This window comes from Ursus arctos, unplaced genomic scaffold, assembly GCF_023065955.2.
Source record: "Ursus arctos isolate Adak ecotype North America unplaced genomic scaffold, UrsArc2.0 scaffold_2, whole genome shotgun sequence".
Lineage (NCBI taxonomy): Eukaryota > Metazoa > Chordata > Mammalia > Carnivora > Ursidae > Ursus > Ursus arctos.
Window position 1 is genome coordinate 19,328,851 of NW_026622874.1, and position 22,610 is coordinate 19,351,460.

General features: G+C 37.6%; 1 protein-coding gene across 4 annotated transcripts in view; it reads right to left on the reverse strand.

The window, feature by feature from the left end:
- The window catches only part of ABL2 (ABL proto-oncogene 2, non-receptor tyrosine kinase), a 107,739-nt gene that overhangs the window by 73,790 nt on the left and 11,339 nt on the right, over nt 1–22,610 (reverse strand). The window lies entirely within an intron of this gene.

Sequence of the window (22,610 nt, forward strand, 5' to 3'; positions counted from 1 at the left end):
AAAACAGCAATGAGGGGCGCCTGGGTGGCACAGCGGTTGGGCATCTGCCTTCGGCTCAGGGCGTGATCCCGGCGTTATGGGATCGAGCCCCACATCAGGCTCTTCTGCTATGAGCCTGCTTCTTCCTCTCCCACCCCCCTGCTTGTGTTCCCTCTCTCGCTGGCTGTCTCTATCTCTGTCAAATAAATAAATAAAATCTTAAAAAAAAAAAAAAAAAAGCAATGAATGCCCTAAAATATTCCATAAGTCAGATGTCCTATAAAGCCAAACTGGTCCTTCTTACTAAAATTAGTAAGGTTCAGGGGCACCTGAGTGGCTCAGTTGGTTATGTTCCTGCCTTCTGCTCAGGTCCTGACCCCAGGGTCCTGAGATCAAGCCACACATGGGGCTCCCTGCTTAGCGGGGAGTCTGCTTCTCCCTCTGCCGTTCCCCCTACCCATGTGCACTCATGCTCTCTGTCTCAAATAAATAAAATCTTCAAAAATTAAATAAAATTAGTAAGGTTCTAGAAGCTTTTAACAGATAAATTTCCACTTATACTTTGCAAACTTAACTCTTCTAAACGAATTTAACTATGCAAAATACTAATTGAAATCAAAAAACATAAGGAAGCAATAAATAATCATAAAGCTGGCAATTAAAACTGAAAGTTTAGATAATGTATTCCTACAAATTACAGGTTGACTTTCGCTTGTAGGAGGAAAATCACAAGACTGTTACCTTCTTAGCAATTTAACAACAAAATTCCTGTCTTTGTTAATACACAACTGAAAGAGTCAAAAAACTGTAACTCAAAACAAATATAAGGCAAAACACTGTGCAAGAGCACTGAACTGGAAGTCAGAAGACCTAAATTCTCATCTTTCCTCCATCATAACTGGATATGAAAATTTCCCACTGTGTTTCTACTTCTCCAACTTGTAAAACTAAGGGGCAGGGGAAGAAATCACTCTAAGGTTATTTTCAGCTCAAAAATCTTATGATTCCATGAACCAAACTAAGATATGTATTTTATTTTCATATTTTAGAAACTCTAGACAAGCAGATCTAAGTAACAGAAATCAAGAGTAAATTATCGATGCCCTTCTAGGATATAACTACAGTTATGTAGTTATGCATAAGTTGTACAAGATAGCTTTACTATTCATTCTCAGAGTTCTTTTCGAGTGTGTAAGTTAAGTCATTTTAACACACTCTCTAAATTTGACTGGATCCAGCAATTCCTCATTTAAAAGTTTTCCTAAACTCTCGATATGCTAGGCTTTCCCGTTCTCTATTCCCCTTCTCCTTTCAACACTATTTATATTTATATTTAAGTATGCTTCACAGTGACCATTTTGCTTATCTACTTCCTACACCTTTACCATGGCTGGTTTTTATGCCTCCCTTATCCAAGATGTCATTTTCTTTTTAAGACAGAGTGTGTGCACACACGCAAGGGGGTGGGGGAGGGCAAGAGAGAGGGTGAGAGAGAATCCCAAGCAGGCTCCACACCTAGCAAGGAGGTGGGGCTCAATGTCAGGACCCTGAGATCATGACCTGAGCTATGACATGAGCCGAGATCAAGAGTCAACTGAGCCACCCAGACGCCCCCATTTTTTATTCAAAGTGCCTCTATTTAAAAAAAAAAAAAAAAAAAAAAGGTGCCACTGTTGACCCAGTTAGATATTAAGAGTTCTGAGATCCTCAAATTTCAGATTTATTTCCTATGATGCAACTCCTTTCCACACTATCAGACATAGCAGGTTTGCTAGCAAATTCAGATATATTATTCAGTCATTCAAAAGTTTCAATTTTACATGTTGACATTTTTATATTCCATTTGTTTTCATTACTAGCACCCTGCTTGCTTAAAGTCTAAGAATTTTGACTTCTAAATACTTTTTATCATATTGATACATGCTAGAGAAACCAAAGCAGTTTCAAATTTGAAATGTCACCTAGTAAAAGTAGAGAAGAAAAAATAGCACCCAAAATTTAATTTGTCAAAACTCTGCCGCTCAGCCTTTTTTGGAAGGCCTAAGGAAAAAAAAGAATTATTGCATGCTAAAACTATAAAAGGTATTGAAGATTCTTTCGGGAATCTTATCACATTTCTTCAAGATCCAAGTGATACTTAGGAGCTCTATACAAACAAATTTAAATGACTACAGAGTTTAACTATAATTCCTAAAGTTACCATTTAAAAATATAAATACTTATTATGAATTCACTTTTATTTCGTACACCCCTTTCTTCAGTGGTAGAAGTCAAATCCCAGAAGAGAAATGACACCCAACTAGATTTGATAAAACCCACCGTATCTATCAAATCCAACTAGATTTGATAAAACCCACAGTGCTACATATTCTTTGGCTGTTTTGGACTCATGATGTGTCTCTCTGCTCTCATACTTGTCCCCAAGAGTTTATTCTCCACAAAGCACTCAGACTGAACCTTTTAAATACAACTCCCACGGCCCAAGATTCCCATCCTACTCAGAATGAAGTTCTAGTTCCTTATGATGGTATGCAAGCCTTCTATAAACTGGCCCTCAGCAGTCTCTCTCATCCCACATGCAACTTTAACCTTCTTCCTCCTTCTACAGATTATCTCCCATCATTCTCCCACCAGGTCAGTCCGTCTCTAGGCAGTCCTCCTCTACCACTCCAGGATACCTCTGCCTTGAAAATGTTCTCCAACACTTTGTCCTTGATGATCCTCTCCCTAGAATACTTTTCTCCTGAAAGTCCTTAAGTTTCATTCCTTCAGATGATTCAATTCTCTGCTGAAATGTCACCCTATCAGCCAGAGTCTTTCTCTGACTATCCTATCTAATAAATAGCACCTCCCCTACAGGTCTGTTCTTTTACCCAGCTTTATTTTTCTCCTAGGGCTCATCACCACATGAAGTATTAAATAAATAAATGTTTAGTGCCTGTCTGCACCCACTACAATGTAATCTCCACAAAAGCAAGGAGTTTCATTTGTTCACTAACATATTCCCGGGGCCAAGAAGTACCCAGTAAGTGTTCAAAAACTGTTAAATAAATGAAAATTTTAAAATGCCTGACTCTAGAAGCCATGCTGTCACTTTAATTATTCATGCATACTAAAGAAGTCCTTTAAATAATAATATTAAAGTGTTATTTAAACTGGCAATGTTGCTTGCCTCGAAGGAAGAGAATCAGGTAGCTGAGGGCAGAGAAATGTAAGGCAATTAAATGTATACCTCTTAAATCTTGAACTGTATTAATGTGTTAACACTATATTAATGTGCTAACTTCATTAACTGCATTAATCTGTTAACTTAAATCTTGAACTGTACTAATGTGCTTTTTCTTAATATTAATAAAATTTTAAAATTTAATAATAATATTGTTGCTTGACTTACATAAATGCTCCAGTTCAATCCTGTATTTTCAAGATATGGAACACTACTGGCAAAAATACGACATACTTTATATTGTTCTGGGATGTTTCAATATGATTCTTCAGGAATTTCTGAGAGCACAAGTAGTTATATGTTCCTTCTTTAATGCTCCTTTAGTCTTATATTAACTAACAATCACCTTGTCACTAGAAAGCTGTTAGCTACATTCACTAGTTCACTAGTATAACAGGCAAACAGTAAGTATGATAATGCCTTTACTAATTATAGGGTTGTGTGCCAAAGATATTGTTATCAGAAACTTTGTCACTAAAGACAGCAATAAAAAAGAATATTCTAGGACAGGCTCTAGCATATCAGGAATGTAAAGTCCTAGTTCTAATGGGATTGGGTGGGAAGAGTGTTGGAAAAGGAGAAGTGGAAGCAGCTATTGTCACTTCCCACTATCCCTTATCATCACAGCTAATCCACTAGTTCGCGAGAAAGTCCCTCCCAGTACTCTTCAAAACAGTGCTCCTCTCCACAGGACATGAAGGACACATGAAGAAGGTTACAAAAGTAATAAACTCTCTCCTTCATGGACCAATACTAGATAGTATTAACTATCTAGTAATAAACTCCTTCAAGGACCAATACTAGACCGAATGGACTTCAACTCTTTCTACTTGTATTATATCACAAAGGATGAGAATTATAAAACCAAATTGTAAAGAATAAGCACTGATTTCTGCCAGCTGTAAGGTAATAGACAATTGCACTTCTTAATTTTCAAACTCAGATAGTACTGCATACTTTTTCAACTCTTGTATATTAAGATATTAGTATTACATGGTAGTATGACAAGCATAAGCCTTCTGTATTTAATCACTTAAACTATATACACCTATTCCCCCATCATTTAATAATCTCTACTATAATTATTTTAAAAAATCACACACAATCATGATGGCATATGATTTCACCCATTTGTTGTATTTATAAATAGTAGAAATCAGGTAAATTGAGGAATTAAATCAGACAAGTCACTTAACCTAAACATAATTTGTGTGCAGACACAGAGAAATCATGTACATGCTACGCAGAAAACTTATACAATCATATAATAGCCAAAAATTTTAAAAATGAATCTAAAAAAAAAAGAGAATAAATTTTTGGTTAACTGAAGTACTTTCTGAAACATTAAGTCTGATAACCTTCTCCTAATTCAAGAGACTAAATTTTTTTGAGACTAAACTTCTTGAAACTGCTATTTTAGAAAAACAGAACTCAATTTTTATACATTTTTCTTGAGAGCATTAAGTAATTGCATTGTGTCTACTTAAATTTTATCAGAAAGAAATCAAGATAATATTAACTCTGTTGAATACCTTTACTAGCACGAAGGGTCCTGTGTTATGTGTATCTAAGGTGGTATTTCATATTTCTAAGTTAAATGTTTCAAAGAACATACATGATACAATGGAGAAAATTTTAACAAACTCAAACCAAATATCAGCTTTTCTGTCTTTCCAAGGAAAAGCACAACTTAGAAAACAAATGAGAACCCTTACTTTCCTGTACTAAGAATTAAAAATAAGCAGTTTTTCTAAAGCACTAGAAGAAATAAGTTTAAGGCCCTACTATCAAAAAAACTGGCCAACAAATCACACTTTATTTCCACACTTTAAAAATGCAGCAAATCCCATGATCTCATGTATATGTGGAGTCTAAAATAGTCAAATTCAGAAACAAAGAGTAGGGGCGCCTGGGTGGCGCAGTCGTTAAGCGTCTGCCTTCGGCTCAGGGTGTGATCCCAGAGTCCTGGGATCGAGCCCCACATCAGGCTTCTCTGCTAGGAGCCTGCTTCTTCCTCTCCCACTCCCCCTGCTTGTGTTCACTCTCTCGCTGGCTGTCTCTCTCTGTCAAAATAAATAAATAAAATCTTTAAAAAAAAAAAAAAGAAAAAGAAGCAAAGAGTAGAATGATGGTTGTGCTGGGGAGAGGAAAGGAATGAGGAGATGCTGGTCAAAGGGTACAAAGTTTCAGTTATGCGAAATGAATAAAGTCTAAAGAATTATTGTCCAGCATGGTGACTATAGTTAATAATACTGTGCTGTATACTTGAAATTTGGCTGAGAGTAACCTTAAGAATTCTAACCATACCAAAAAAAAGAAAAAGAAAAAGAAGTGTTGATTAGCTTGATTGTGTTCAATTCACAATATATACATATATGAAGTCATGTTGTATCGTCAGCATACATCAAAATATAAACACACAACTTGATATTTTTAATTTATTTATTTGAGAGAGAGAGAGAGAGGGAGAGCTCGAGCAGGGGGAGAGGGAGGGGCAGAGTAAGAGGGACAAGCAGACTCCTTGCTAAGCAGGGAGCCTCAGGGCTCCATCCTAGGACCCTGGGATAATTACCTGAGCTGAAGGCAGACACTTAACCAACTGAGCCACCCAAGCGCCCACAACTTGATGTTTTAATCAAATGTATACAATTCCTATTTGTCAATTATACCTTTAAAAAGCTGGAAAAATGCTGCAAATTCTTCCACGGGTGACTATTATTGTCAAATTAATAGCCCAAAAAGACCAGACCTAAAAGTCTTTTTTTTTCCCATGTAAGCAAATAGGAAAACAATAATTTATTAAGCAGGAGATAATTTTAAAACTATGTATGGTGGCAACTGGATTTTCTTTCTAAGTACTGGAGTATCCCCTAGTGGACTGGTAAGGAACAGGTTTTTTTTTTGCTTATTAAGTTGAACTGAACTGTTAAGTCTCTGATCATAACAAATTCACTAACAACACCAACACCAAAAGTATGTATTTTCCAACCTTCCACAATAATTTCCTAATAATATAATTTAAAACAAAGGAAGTTATTGTGGAAATTACTCATACCATCTCACTGATCTAGATGTCACCAATGAAATTATGACTATTAAGTAGAGTGCTTACTAAAGAGCCAGAGGTTACCAGAAATGAATCTGAGAAACTATGAAAGGGGTCTGAAAATGATTATTTTACATACTTACATAATTTCTGAAAACGTCTGGAATTTGAAGAACTAAAAAATAATTTTTAAGGCATCAACAACCTATACACAAATAAAAACAAAACAATGACTATTTTATGTTTTTCAAGCCATCAAGCAAAATCTACTGAAGAATACAAAGTATACAAAATCTTTTCAATCGTACTTGAACCCACTGAAAACACTGCTATCCTGCATTTTCCAACCACACGGTCTTTACACATTCTGTTCCCCCATCTAAGACACTCTTCCCCTCTGATCCATGGACCTAATTATTGGCTACCCACCCTTCAAATCTCAACTAAATGAATACTAACCTCCCTGACTAGGTACAATTCTACTATTACTGCTTCTCATAGTATTATCTACCTCAACTTTTACTGATTTATTTAAGTAATGTCTGCTTGTTTTATTACAGGGTTATTTAGAGAGTTCTATTATCTTACAGGGCTGTTGTGACAATTAAGTGATAAACCACCTTTTAACAATCCCAGCCGTCCTGTAAACACTACTAGTACTGGCCCCATTAAACCTGTCAGAGATAAAATATGCTTCTGTCACCTAAAGTTATTCCTTAGTTTTATTCTGTTGTTAAAAACCACTTTATTGGGGTACCTGGGTGGCTCGGTGGGGTAAGCGTCTGCCTTCAGCTCAGGTCATGATCTCAGGGTCCTGGGATCAAGTCCCGCATCAGGTTCCCTGCTCAGTGGGAAGCCTGCTTCTCCCTCTCCCTGCTGCTCCCCCTGCCTGTGCTCTCTCTCTCTGGCAAATAAATAAAATCTTAAAAGAAAAAACAAAACCACTTTATTATCAGCATTGACAAGATACTAGAGTTGCTCTAGTTCACTCCTTGTCAAATTCTTTGATATTCCTCCCATCAAGAGGTAGAGCTTGATTTCCGACCCTACAAGTAGAATTAAGGACTAGCTTCTAACAAAAAGAGTAAGATGGAAGTAAACTTGTATGACTTAGGGACTAGGTCATAAAATGTACTGTGGCATTCTGTTCACTCTCTCTAGGATTACTTGGTTGGCAGAAGCCAGTTGCCATATTGGAAGGGTACTCACACAGTCCTGCAGAGGGTACATGTGGTGAAGAACTGAGGCCCCCCACTGGCAGCCATGTGAATGAGCCACCCTGCAAACACATCTTTCATCTCCAGACAAGCCTTCAGAGATCTGCAGCTCCAGTTGGCAGGTTCACTGGAATCTCACAAGACACCCTTAGCCACAACCACTGAGATAAGAAACTTCCAGATTTTAGACACTGAGAAATCATGTGAGTTTATAAATATTTGGGGTAACTGGTTACTCAGTAACAAATATATTGTGTTTAATATATTTAAAGAGAAAAAGAAGATAATGATAGTAAATGAAACAATAGACACTACTGAAAAAAGACCAACAACTCGACAACAAAGAAATAAATCCAATTCAAAAATGGGCGAAGGACTTGAATATCATCCATTTTTCCAAAGAAGATGTACAAATGGCCAACAAGCACATACAGAGATGCTCAATATCACTAGTCATCAGGGAAATGCAAATCAAAGCCACAATGAAATACCACCTCTCACCCACCAGAATGGCTTCTATCAAAAAAAAAAAGGGGGGGGGAAATAAGTGATAATGAGGATGTGGTAAAACTGGAACCCCTGTGCAGCATTAGTAGGGATGTAAAATGGTACAGCCACTATAGCAACAGTATGGCAGGGATGGCTGGGTGGCTCAGTCGGTTAAGCGTCTAACTTCAGCTCAGGACATGATCCCAGGGTCCTGGGATCGAGTCCTGCATCAAGCGCCCTGCTCAGCAGGGAGCCCAGGGAGCCCGCTTCTCCTTCTACCTGCCGCTTCCCCTGCTTATACACGCTCTCTTTCTGACAAATAAATAAAATCTTTAATAATAATAAAAAAAAAAGCAGCAACCAGGGATGCCTGGCTGGCTCAGAAGGAAGAGCATGCATCGCTCGATATTGGGGGCGTCACTTCAAGCCCCATCCTGGTTGTAGAGACTACTCAAAAAACAAATTAAATTTTTAAAAAAGAATGCAGCAACCAGCACATATTTGATCTTTATTTTCACTATGCAGGCTATAGGTCAACCTTCCGGGCTAAAGGTGAATTTAGCCCACCTGACTGAGAGCCCTTCTGGCCCCACGAAAAGAAAATAAACTCTCATCATCATCTTGTAATGAACTACAGATCTTCCTCAACTCACAATGGGGTTATAGCCCAACAAATCCATCATAAGTGGAAATATTGTAAGATGACAATGCACTTAATACACTTAATCTACCAAATATCACAGCTTAGCCTAGCCTGCCCTAAACATGCTCATAACACTTACATTAGCCTAGAGTTAGGAAAAATCATCCAACACAAAGCCTACTTTATAATAAAGTGCTGAACAGCTCATGTAATTCACGGAATAATGCACGGAAAGTGAAAGGTTATACGGGTACAGAACGGTTGTAAGGGTATCGACGGTCTACCCTCCTGATCACATCACTGTGAACTCAGTGGCTCGGCTCACTGCCACTGCCCAGCATCACAAAAGTATCACACTGCATAGTGAATTCAAAATTTGCGGTATGGTCTCTACTGAATGGTATTACTTTCACACCACGGTGAAGTTGAAAAATCCTAAATGAAATCATTATAAGTCAGGGATCATCTGTAATTCTTCACCTGATATGCATATCCAAATCACAAAGGAGGTTGTTTTTTCTTCAGAATACACCTGCTTGGTTCAGTAGAAACACTTTTTTTTTTTAATATTCTAGAGGTGATTTTATATACACTCCTCATTAAGAAGAGAATGAGAGGAGAAAGAGGGAAAGGAGAGAGGAAATACGATAAAACAAATGAGACAAAGTATTAACAACTGGGGAATCTAGGCAGAGTAAATGAGACTTCTTAATGTTTTTCCTGCAACTCTTCTATAATCTTGAAACTTTCAAAATAGAAGTTATTTTTTAAATTTTTTTTAAGTAAGCTCTACGCCTACTAATGTGGGGCTTGAACTCACAACTCTAAGATCAAGAGTCACATGCTATACCAATTGAGCCAGCCAGGCACCCCTAAAAGTTCTTTTAAAAAAATACATAGACACTACCAGAATTATACAATTCTGTTTTAAAATGCCACTATCTTTCTAAACACTGATTCTAAAAATTCTAATGAGGTAATATGCCCATAAATTAATCCAAATTGTCCATTACCTGGAAGAAGTCATGGTAAGACAACAGAGGTTGTACGTGTTTAGTCAGTGATTAAAACGTGCTAACACACAGCTGTCAACTAATTCATGACAACCTCACCAAAAACATTCATAAAGCTTCTGTGCCTCCCACCCACTTCATTTTGTACTTATGATATTCTTAGTTTTTTTTCCCAAGTTTTTAATTCCAGTTAATTAACATAACAGTGTTACATTAGTTTCAGGTGCATAATACAGTAATTTAACAGTTCCATACATCACCCTGTGCTCACCACCCAAAATTCTGAGTTCTTAAAATATTCATAGCTCTAAATATATATATAATAGCTCTTAAATCAGAAAAAGTTCCACTGGGCAATTCTAGAGATAAATTTAAAATTCCATTTTCTAAAACTTAATGTTCTAAACTTTAAACTTCTAAATGTCTAAAACTTCCTCTTCTTTACTCACTAACCTTGCTACACAACCTCACATCAAACCAATAAAACAGAAACACAAACTTTGCCTTCTCTTTTTCCCGTTTAAACTTCTCCAATCTCTCCGTATCTTGGAAGAGCAGAAAAAGAATACTAACAATTTTTCAATCATTTTGTGTAAGACATAATGGCAGAAGTTTTATATACATTATCTCACTTCTCAAATCACCCTATATAGCAGGTATTATCCTCATTTTATAACGAGGAAATAAAATAAGTTCAGTCATAGTTAAACCAGAATTCTAACCCAAATCTGCCTAGTTCCAAAGCCTCGTACTTCTACATCATAGTGCTTTCTTGACCCACATTTGTGTCATTTTCAGTTCTCCTTGCAGAATAACATAGCTCTATAAATTACAAAAGCTTAGCGGAAAACCTGACACCAAGATCCAGTTTCACAAAAACAGAACCTTAAACAGAAGTTTCTCAGTCACAAATTAAGAACTTTTTCCCCTCTCCTACAGACCCCAAACTTAAGTTTAGTATTTTTTGTTCTATTACCCTATTTAGACACATCTTAAACCAAAAAACGTCATCTACCTATCGAAGACTTCTGTGTCTAGAGGTTTCACATGAGCACAGCGACTCCAGTTATAAATTTACCTGATCTACTGTTGTACTGAGGAGGTGGGGAGGGGGGGTCCCATTCCACCCCCAGCTTTTGATGATTCACTAGGCAGACTCAGAGGACTCAGCACATTGTCATACTCATTATTAAAGCAAAAGGAAACAAAGCAAAGGCAGCAAAAAGGAAAGGCAGATGGGGCAAAGTATAGAAGAAACCAAACACAAGTTTCCAAGAGTCTTTTCCCAAGGGAGTCATACCGGATACACTTAACTCCTCCAGAAATAAGAAGTATAACATGTGTAAAATATTGTCTACAGGGCAAGCTCATTAGAGATTCAGCAAGGTTTTCCCTTGGGGCTGGGCAAGTAGGCACCCTCTGCCTACCATGTACCAAAATTCTAGACTCTAGATGGAAAGCAGGTGTTTCACATAAACCACATTGTTTGTACAAACAGTTTAGGCACAGTGAGCCACTCTTCGCAGTTCTGGGAATGGTGGGAACCCTCTTAAAATCCAAGTTCCCAAACATCAGCCAAGAGCCAACCTTGTGGGGTGCCTGGGTAGCTCAGTCAGTTAAGCATCTGCCTTCAGCTCAGGTCATGATCTCAGGACCCTTGGATCGAGCCCCACATCGGGCTGCTTGTTCAGCAGGGAGTCTGCTTCTCTCTCTACCCCTCCCACCCCTACCCTGCTCCTGCGCACGTGCTCTCTCTCAAATAATTTAAAAAAAAAAAAGGCCAACCTTATTGTAAGCAGGCCGTTCTATGGATATCAGTCTCAAGTCCACTATGTTAACTCTTTTCTGCACAACAGAGATGTTCCCTTTAGAAATAACATTTTGTGGGATGCCTGGGTGGCTCAGTCAGTTAAGTGTCTGCCTTTGGCTCAGGTCATGATCTCACGGTCCTGGGTTCGAGTGCCGCACCAGGCTCTCCCTGCTCAGCGGGGAGCCTGCTTCTCCCTCTGCCTGCTCTGCCTGCTGCTCCCCCTGCTTATGCTCTCTCTGAGACAAATAAATAAAATCTTTAAAAAAAAACCATTTTGTTTTGTTTTGGGCCATGTTTTTTCTATGCAAATGGGTCCCCATTTCCCGTCATTTTAACTAAGATGTCCTTTTCTTTCATTTTTTTTTTTAAGATTTTATTTATTTGACAGAGAGAAAGACAGCGAGAGAGGGAACACAAGCAGGGGGAGTGGGGGGGGGAAGCAGGCTTCCCGCTGAGCAGGGAGCCCGATGCGGGGCTTGATCCCAGGACCCTGGGATCATGACCTGAGCCAAAGGCAGATGCTTAACGACTCAGCCACCCAGGTGCCCCAAAGATGTCCTTTTCTGAGATTTGTATGTTTTTTCTAACTCATCAGCTACTTACACCCAAGTTTTAAAACTCTTTTACAAGCCACACACTACGATATGATTAAATTCTCTATCTATCCTTAAGGAGAATACCTGTGAGGAAAAAAATCCTTTTAAGATTTAAAGACAGTAAAAAATTAATCTAAGCACTCTGGGATATATACATCATTTGATGCAACTTAATACATATTACTGATCATCTATACTGTAACAGAATCAGTAACTGTTAATGCTCTTTAAAAAAAATTTTAAGTAGGACTCAGTCCCAGTATATTTCTACATATTACCAGTTAATACATACGTTTACAAATTAGCTATTAACATTGTGGGAGTGATATTCTTTTATAAATCGCCACCTAAAAACTAGACAGTAAGCCCACGCTTCCTTCTTCTTAAAAGACATTAAACAACTCATGACATTTAAAAGGAAGAGAATATAACCCTGCTGTCCTCCTCCACATTTTACTTTCAAAAGAGTTAATGCTTCAGACTAAGTATGTTCTGTTCAAAGGAACATGTAAAAATTATAATTACAGGAATACTTTACTCCAGCTTAAAAAAAGGAAAGGATTTTAAATATATGTATACAAGTTTGTACTTAGTTTTTGGTTATATCAGCAAATTGAACAATGCTGGACTGTAAGTGATTTAGTGATTGATCTATGCCCTGCAATAATTGATGAAATGTCTTCTACTTGTTTCCCTACAATCTCTTCCATTAATGTACATCCTGTCCTTAAATAAACTTAATATGAGCTCAGCAGAATGAAGAATACAGAAGCCTCCAAGGAACTTAATCTAACTGAGGAAACAGGAATAACAATAAAAACTGTAAGGCAAAAGTATGGATATTAAACAGTGTGAGAAATACAGAAGCCCTAAAAAGAGGACCCAAAAAAACCTTTCTCCTTTAAGATTTATAAGGTTCAAAATATATACAGTTGACCGTTGAACCACACAGGACTGAACTGCATGGGTGCACTTACACATGGATTCTTTCCAATAAATACATTACAGTACTATAAATGTATTTCCCTTAGAACTTTAATTTTTTTAATATAGTCGACACACAATGTTATATTTGTTTCAGGTGTACAACAGTGATTTAACAACTCTATGCATTATGCTGTGCTCACCACAAATATAGCTACCACCTGTCACCATGTAACACTATGACAACATCACCGACTATATTCTCTAATTCTTTTATTCCAGTGACTTACTCCATAACTGGAAGCCTGCACCTCCCACTCCTGTTCACCCATGTTGCTCAACCTCCCATCTTCCCTGCACTCTGGCAACCGTCAGTTTATTCTCTGCATTTATAGGTCTGATTCTGCTTTTTGTTTATTAAATCATGATATTTATCTTTCTCAGTCTGACTTATTTCACTTAGCATAATACCCTCTAGGTCCATCCATGTTATCACAAATGGCAAGACATCATCCTTTTAATAGCTGCATAATATTCCATTATGTACATATTCCACATCTTCCTTATCCATTCATCTATTACAGACATTTAGGTTGCTTCCATACCTTGGCTATTATAAATAATATGGTTTTCTTAACATTTTATTTTCTCTAGTTTATTTTAAGTATACAGTATACAAAATGTGTAACATACAAGATATGTATTGACTGTTTATGTTATTAGTAAGGCTTCTAGTCAACAGTAAGATATTACTAGCTAAGTTTTGGGTAAGTCAAAAGTTATACATGGATTTTTAACTGCAGGGGGATTGGTACCCTTAAGCCCCATATTGTTCAAGGATCAAGTGTAAAGTGAAAAAAGTAACAAAAAATTGCATGTTATGTTTTGTACACATTTTGGTTAACAATACAAATTATATGCATAAAGAGGGTTTCAAAGGATACATACCAAAACTTCAACGATTGTTGTCTCTAAATAGGAAGATGTGTTTTGGGGATTGTTTTTTGTTTTTACTTTTCCTTTAATGTTCTTTTTTCCCCCCATAATGAAATATATGTTTTTGTAATAAGAAAAAATTATTTTCCTTTCCCCTTAAATAAAGGAAAGAGTAGTTAATTAGCTATTTCCCCCTTTTTTCTAATTTAAAAGATGAAGTAAGGGATCTACAATTTTTTTAAAAAGAGTCTCAGAGAGAGAGAGAGAAAAGAGAGCATGTATGCAAGTGAGGGGGGAGGAGATGGGGAGGGGAGGGAAAGGTAAAGAATCTCAAGTAGACTCTGGGCTGAGTGCAAGGCCCGACACGGGGCTCAATCCCACGAGACCACGACACCTGAGCTGAAACCAAGAGTTGAAGCTTAACCAACTGAGCCGCCCAGGTGCCCCCTTTATATTTAATAAACATGTTACACTTGGATAAATAATATAAAACACAAACATATCACACTTGGTCATTCTGCTGGCTTTGTAAGCTGTCCCTTAAAACTCAGTCAAATATAAAACTAATGTTCCAGAAAAGATCTTCAAATGAGAAAACAGTTAACATGCACCATCACCCTCCCTGTTAGTACAGACTGCCCTCTCACTGAGGTCCTCAAGGTAACTTTCTTATATCATTCTTCACTTCACTTGTATTATTTTCCCAAAGATCATCTCCTTCAAAGTAAACAGTTTTCTATGGTCATTGCAAGTAACAAAAAACATCTATATTGTTTTAAGAAAGCTATACACAAAAGCCCATGCATTAAAAGAAGCACCTTGGTATATTAGAAAGCACAGTGGGTTAGAGTCTTACATTACATTCCAGCTCAGGGTGTGCCATTTACTATGCATTATTTAATTTAGTATGAATAGGAAATAGGGTCCTTTTGTGGTAGGCTGTGTTAACATTTCTCTTTACGTAACACATACTGTGAAAAAGAAATTCAAATAATATAGACGTATGTAGAGTTAAAAGTGGAAGTTCCCTTTACATCTCCACTTCCACCACCCACTAAGGAGCCTAAGAAAATACTAATAGGATGTTGTTGTTGTTTTTTTAACAGACCAGCCAATTGACCTGTTTCATTCACAGCTGTTTGGACCAGGAGGAACCTCCTATGAATCTAACAGACTCTGACCATCACTCAGAGATTCTAGAGTTTGAACTCAACACAGTTACTAGATAGAAATCAGGGTTTTTTAAGGGCGGGGGGTCAGTGTGTTGCATATAACACAATTACTCAGTATTTAGCAAACAGTAAAGCAAAGTAGGGTAGTCATTACTGTTCTCCACCAAATATTCTAGCTGCCTTCCCAGGCACATGGCAAAACTGCACCTTCCCCATCCCCTTGGCATGATTTAAGGCAATGCAACTTGCTTGGGCAATGAAATAGAAGAAGTAGTGATGGAGGTGCCTGGGTGGCTCAGCTGATTAAGCGTCTGCTCTTGATCTTAGCTCAGGTCTTGATCTCAGGGTCATGAATTCAAACCCTGCACTGGGCTCCACGCTGAGGAGCCTACATTAAAAAAAAAAAAATGATATGTCTCTTCCAACTTTTAAAGTTTCCACTAGTACTTGATTCCTCATTCTTTTTCCCCATGCGATGGCATCTGCCAGCTTTCCAGAATGATAGGTGAAGACTATCAGTCTGGGTATCCAGTTACAAAAGATGGGCATAGCCCCCCTCTTCCCACTTCCCGCCAAGCCCTTCCATCAACACACATGCAATGATCCATATTGAACATGTAGTGTGAGTGACAAACTTTTGATTTGTTATTCCACTAAGATTGGGGGGGGAGGGTACTGTTATCAACCCATAACCTACTCTACCCTAACCAGACTGACCAACTGATTCTAAAGTTAATGTAAAAAAATAGGCAAGCAAGAATAGCCAGAAATATTCTGAAAATGAAGAGCAATGAAGAACCAGCGCTAGTGGTTAGCAGCAACAATAAACTAACAACTATAATGCTAACTATATGCTGAACACTGTTTTAAGCACTTTACATAAATGAACTCATTTACTCCTCATAAAAACCTAATCGAATAGGTATTATCATCAACTTCAATTTACAAATAAAGACACAAAATTACAGGGATGTTAAGTAACTTGCAAAGGACACACAGCTAAGCAAGTAGTAAAGACAAGATTTTAAAGCAAGGCATTTTAGCACAAGTCCATATTCTTAACTGCCATGCTATCCTGCACATTATGAAAAGTACCAAAATTAGGGGGCATCTGGGTGGCTCAGTCAGTTGAACGTCCAACCCTTGGTTTCGGCTCAGGCCATGATCTCAAGGTCATGAGATCAAGCCCCGCATGGGGCTCCGTGTCTGCTTCCGATTCTTTCTCCCTTTCCCTCCCCCTTTGCCCCTCCCTGCTCACACAAGCACTCTCTCTCTCTCAAATAAAATCTTTAAAAAAAAAAAAAAGTACCAAAATTAAAACAGTGTGATACTGGCACGTAATGAGACAGGCAAATCATGAGAACAGAAAATCTAAAAATAGAATTAAATGTGCACAGGATTTTAGTACACAAAAAGGTGAATAAAAGATAGCTTATTCGAGGCGCCTAGGTGGCTCAGTCAGTTAAGCATCTGCCTTTGGCTCATGTCATGATCTCAGGTTCCTGGAATCGAGCTCCACATTGGGCTCCCTGCATTGGGGAGCCTGCTTCTCCCCCTGTCTGCCACTCCCCTGCTTGTGCCCCCCCAAATAAATAAAATCTTAAAAAAAAAAAAAGATAGTTTATTCAATAAGTGATTATTATGAAATACCCATATCCTTTCTTGTCAGCAAGTCCAATTCAAGGCATTTATCCTATAGCTGCATTACCATGTATGAAATAAAACATAAGGTTTTTCACTGCAGCACTGTTTGAAAACAACCTAATTATGTAATGCATCTCTACAATGAAATGCTATGCATTCATTCAAAGAAAAAAAAAAAAAGCAAGTTCTTTATTTACCAACATGGAAGAATCTCCAAGATCAATTAAGTGAAAAAAAAGCAAGGTGCAAAACAATGCAAATGTTTTCATTGGTCTTAAAAAAAAAAAAAAAAAAAAGCCTGAGGAGATATACAGGCATACACATACATATATACTGTATCTCTGGAAATATACACAAGACACTGGTGAATGGATTGCCAAAATTTAAGCAGCCAGGGGAAAGAAAGTGGCAGAAACACTTCTGTACCATATGAATTTTAAACCATGTAAAGGTAGTGACCATTCAATAAACAGACAAATGATTTAAATTTTAAAGAGAAAGACTGAGCCATTTAGCAGCAAGGATTAATGCCAAAAGAATAGATTGAGAGTTTTCGTGATAAAGAGAAGCTCAACAGCCATTACACTCCATATACAAGCTAAAACTGAGAAAGCCAGCTGGAAGAAAAGGAAAACTGAACAGATGTACACAGCAAAAAAGATGCCAAAACCGTGTAGCCTCTGAAAGAGAAAGATGGAGTATGCAGTCTTAACTCCTAATTGCTTACCAGCTCCAGTTTCCATGAGGCCCAGCTGCATAATGATTCCTATCTATGGAGTGTCATGATTCCCAGTGTACCCACATACAACAAACACCCCCTTCTACCACCTTCTGGAGTTAGCACCATTGGTTTGCCATTCCTTTTTTCCTTCCAACCCCTAACTAGCTTTTCTACCTATATGAATGAGAAAGTACTTTAGGATGATTTCCAAGTGCCCTCTGTAGAGAGGAAAGATTATGATTTACCTAAATGCTAGAAATAACTAATCAGAATACTGATAATTGTATCAAAACAGAATAAAACTACACATTACGCTTACCTATATATGTAGAAGCACTGAAATCTGCTAACTAAACATAGGCACAGAACAAGCCGAAGTACACTATACTACCTCGTATTAAGGCCTCAACATTATTATAATTGTTATTTAAATGCATTTAGAACTTTTAAAACTTAAATATATTAACCATTAAAAACATTAGCCATTTTTTAAAGTTGTTTTTCTATCACTTTTTTCTATCGCTTTTTTGCTTTTTTATCATCTTTTGAGCACTTTTGTCATTCACCACGCACTCTCTGGGAATTTTACATGTAATAATTTTCACAACAACTCCGTAAAGTAGGTACTATTAACATGACTATCTTACAAATGAAGAAACACATTGTAAATAAGTAACTTGTCCAGAAATACAATTTCCAAGGTCTCTCAGGGTTCTAAATTTGTCATAGATACCGAAGTCACAAATGTAATCCAGGCTGTAAACCCACCAGAATCCTTGCTGTTAACAGCATGCTTAAAAATGATTGCAGCTCCGACTGATGTTTACAACTGAAAGCACTCAACTAGGGAACCCAAATGCTTCAAGAATTCCAAGTGTAAAAAATCTGTTTACATCAAGATCGGAGAGCAAACACAGAGTCATTCTTAGTAGATCAGTAATCTCTTAAATATATTTTTTAAAGAAATATTTTCCTGCTAATAGTAATTATCTAGCTTTCTTTTATTAATCTTCCGATTCCATTCTAAAAAATATCTGAGGAAGGCATAAAAATAGTACATGAAACTTAGTCTCAAAATGAACAAAACAGTAATATTTACTAATCCTTCTTAAAGTGAATTATACATGTTATATTCTCTTTTTCCTTTAATTACATTGCCATGAAGGCTTTAAGAAGACAGTGGAGCATCACTACAGGATATCTCCCCATAACGGCAACAGAGAATTGGGAAAACAACAAAACTCAAGCCAACTTCTGCTTCCTACTAGCTCTATGGTCTTAAAGGAGACTTAATCTAACTCAGCTAAACATCTTCATCATAGCTAAAACTACAAAGTATGAATAGCTTTCAGGCTTTTCTTTTTCATGCACTATATATATTTTTTTCATTACGTTTTTTTATTTTAATTCCAGTATAGTTAACATACAGTGTTATATTAGTTTCAGGGGTACAATATAGTGATTCTACAATTCTATACATTACTCAGTGCCCATCACGATGGTTGACTCTTTAATCACCATCAGCTATTTCACCCAACCCCCCATCCACCTCCTCTCTGGTAACCATCAGTTTGTCTGTTTCTTGGTTTGTCTTCCCCCACCCCTTGTTCATTTGTTTTTTAAATTCCACATGAGTGAAATCATATGGTATTTGTCTTTCTCTGACTTATTTCGCTTAGCATAATGCTCTCTAGTTCTATCCATGTTGTTGCAAATGGCAAGATTTCATTCCTTTTTATGGCCGAATAATATTCCTGTGTGTGTGTGTATACGCGCACATCTTCTTTATCCATTCATCAGTCAATGGACACTTGGGCTGCTTCCATAGTTTGGCTGTTGTAGATAATGCTGTAATAAACATATGGGTGCATGCATCCCTTTGAGTAGTATTTTTGTATTCTTTGGGTAAATAGTGCAATTACTAGATTGTAAGGTAATTCTATTTTTAACTTTTTGAGGAAGCTCCATACGGTGCTTCACAGTGGCTGCACCAGTTTGCATTCTCACCAACAGTACACAAGGTTTTTTCTCCACATCCCTGCCAACCCTTGTTTCTTGTGTTTTTGACTTTAGCCATTCTGACAGGTGTGAGGTGATAGCTCACGATAGTTTAGATTTGTATTCCCCTGATGATTAGTAATGTTAAGCATCTTTTCATGTGTTTGTTGGCCATCATTAGGTCTTAAGAGAAATGTCTGTTCATGTCTTCTGCCCATTTTTAATCAGATTACTTGTTTTTTCTCAGGGTTGTTTTGAGGATTAAATGAGATTGTAGAATAAAGTGGCACAAAGCACCCAATTCTCTCCCAATGCTACTATGCTACTATGAAAGCATAATGGTTAAGAGCATAACTTTTCAAGCTAGCCATGCCTTACTTTGAAACCCATTTTATTTATTGGATTAAGATTAAATGAGATACAGCAGTTTGGCACATACATGCTAAATATTATATAAATAATACTACAAAAGCAAAAAATAGGTCCCAACAAAAGGTAACTAGAAACTAAACCTAGAAAAATAAGACTAAATCTTTCTGTGCTCTACTGCTAGGCTATGCATCCATGATCAACTTGTTTCACCTCTTGAAGCGTTAGTTTACCCATCTGTAAATCAAGTCTATTAGAATACAGGATTTCTAAGGTTTCTCCCAGTTCTAAATTTTCATATCTATGTCTGTCTGGCTACCAAAACCATATATTTTGTATTAAAACAATCAATGCCCTATGGCACCTGGGTGGCTCAGCTGGTTGAGCGCTGGACTCTCGATTTTGGCTCAGGTTATGATCTCAGGGTCATGAGATCAAGCCCCACGAGATTCTCTCTCTTCCTCTCCCTCTGCCCTTCCCCACCATCCGTGCACACACGTACGCTCTTGCTCAAATAATAAATAAATCTATTTAAAAAAGAAAGAAAAACAACATCATACATATACACACTCTGAGGGAAAAAACAAATCAGCAGGAGACCGAGAAATTTAGAGATTCAGAGAAATGGCCAAAAATGGCAAGCTCTACAACTCCAGATGAAGTTTTACTTTAAAGATTTATTTACTTATTTGGGGGGGGGGGGCATGCAAGCACGCATACGGTGAAGGGCAGAGGGAGAAGGAGAGAATCTCAAGCAGACTTCCCACTGAGCAAGGAGCTGACGCAGGACTCAATCTCCCGACCCTGAGATCATGACCTGAGCTGAAATCAAGAGCTGGGACACTCAACCGATTAAGCCACTCAGGTGCCCCTCCAGTTGAAGATTTTAATTAGAAACATGCTAATGCCAAACACTTTAAATGAGAAAATATATATATACATATTTTTTTAAGTTTGTTTATTTAGAATCTCTACACCCTGGGGTGCCTGGGTGGCTCAGATGGTTAAGCATCCGCCTTTGGCTCAGGTGATGATCCCAGGGTCCTGAGATCGAGCCCCATGTTGGGCTCCCTGCTCAGCAAGGAGTCTGCTTCTCCCTCTCCCTCCGCCTCTCCCCCTGCTTGTACTCTGTCTCAAATGAACAAATAAAATCTTTAAAACCTCCACACCCAAGGTGCAGCTCGAGCTCATGACCCTGAAATCAAGAGTCACATACTCATGGACTGAGCCAGCCAGGTGCCCCTTGAAGGGAAAAAAAAAAAAATTAAGTAGGCTCCACGCCCAGCTCGGAGCCCAATGCATGTCTTGAACTCACAACCCTGAGAGCAAGACCTGAGCTGAAATCAAGAGTTGGACACTGACTGAGCCACCCAGGCGTCCCTTAAAAGGGATACCTAAAATAAATGAAAAAGTGCTAAACTTATAATTGCTACAAAAAACCTGAAAATGCTTATCAGATGTTTTGAGTACCTACCTAGCTCACAATGACTCTCCTGAAAAGTCCTTCTCACACATGGTACGCCCACAGCGGCCAAACGCATTCTAGGTCAGTGGTTTTCAACCAGGGGTAATTTTACCCCCAGGAGGATACTGACAATATCTACAGACATTTTTTGGTCGTCACAATTAGAAGGTGAGTGCTACTGACATTTAGTTATTAGGGGCCAGAGATGCTGCTCAACATCCTACAATGCACAGGACAGTCCCCACCACAATAAAAGAATCTAGCCCAAAATGACAGTATTATGGAGACTGAGAAACCCTATTATATCTGACCACCAATCACAGTGACTGTCCTGGGAGTTTGGAAATGAGACTAAGAAATCCAAGTGTACTACAAACCATCCTCTTGATCACAGAGATTTTAAAAAATTGTAAAGTGTGATATGAATTGACTATCTAAGAGGGAAGAATAAAGTGAGGAGCCAAAACAAAAGACAGAAAATAAATATTGCCTGAGTTTCTAGCAGCCTTTCACTTCCTGTTTCTGGACCAGCCTAGCTGCATTCCTATCCTTGAGCCTCCACTGTCCCCAAATAAATTTTCTACAGATTACATAATCTGGAGTTGGTCTCTATTACTTTTAACCAAGAGTCCTAGTCACACGTATCACCCACAGAAAATTAAGGTAGAAAACTCAACTACAGTAGAGTGTATAATACTTCAACACTATTAAATCAGAAGTAAATAAGTAAATCAAATAAACCTGGTGAAATTTTAGAATAATGAAAACCAATGGTGAGATATAGAAAAAAGATCAATGAATACTAACCTATAAATATAGGGATATCAGATGAAATAAATTAGACAAATAACGTGAAAACCAGGAAAATAGTCAAAACTTCCTAAACTAGCAACACAAGCAAAATTCAAAGATACAGGTGGTACATTATGTAAAGATTCAGAAATAATCCTTTAAGACAGACTTCTCAAAGATCTACCTATCAAGTTCTTGAGCTTTAAGAGGAAGAATTTTATACAACTCAATAGCAAAAAAATTCTATTAAAAAATGGGCAGAGGAAATGAACATTTTTCCGAAGACACACAAAGAGCCAAGCAGGACATGAAAAGGTGCTGAAAAATCAGTAATCTGGAAAATGCAAATCAAAACCACAATGAGATATCACCTCACACCTGTTAGAATAGCTATAACCAAAAGATAAGATAACCAGTGTTATCACCTTTGTGCATTGTTGGTGGGAATGTAAACTGGTATAGCCATTACCAAAAATAGTATGGAGGTTCCTCAAAAAAAAAAAAAAAAAAAAAAAAATTAAAAAATAGAACTACCATATGATCCAGCAATCCCACTTCTAAGTTTGTATC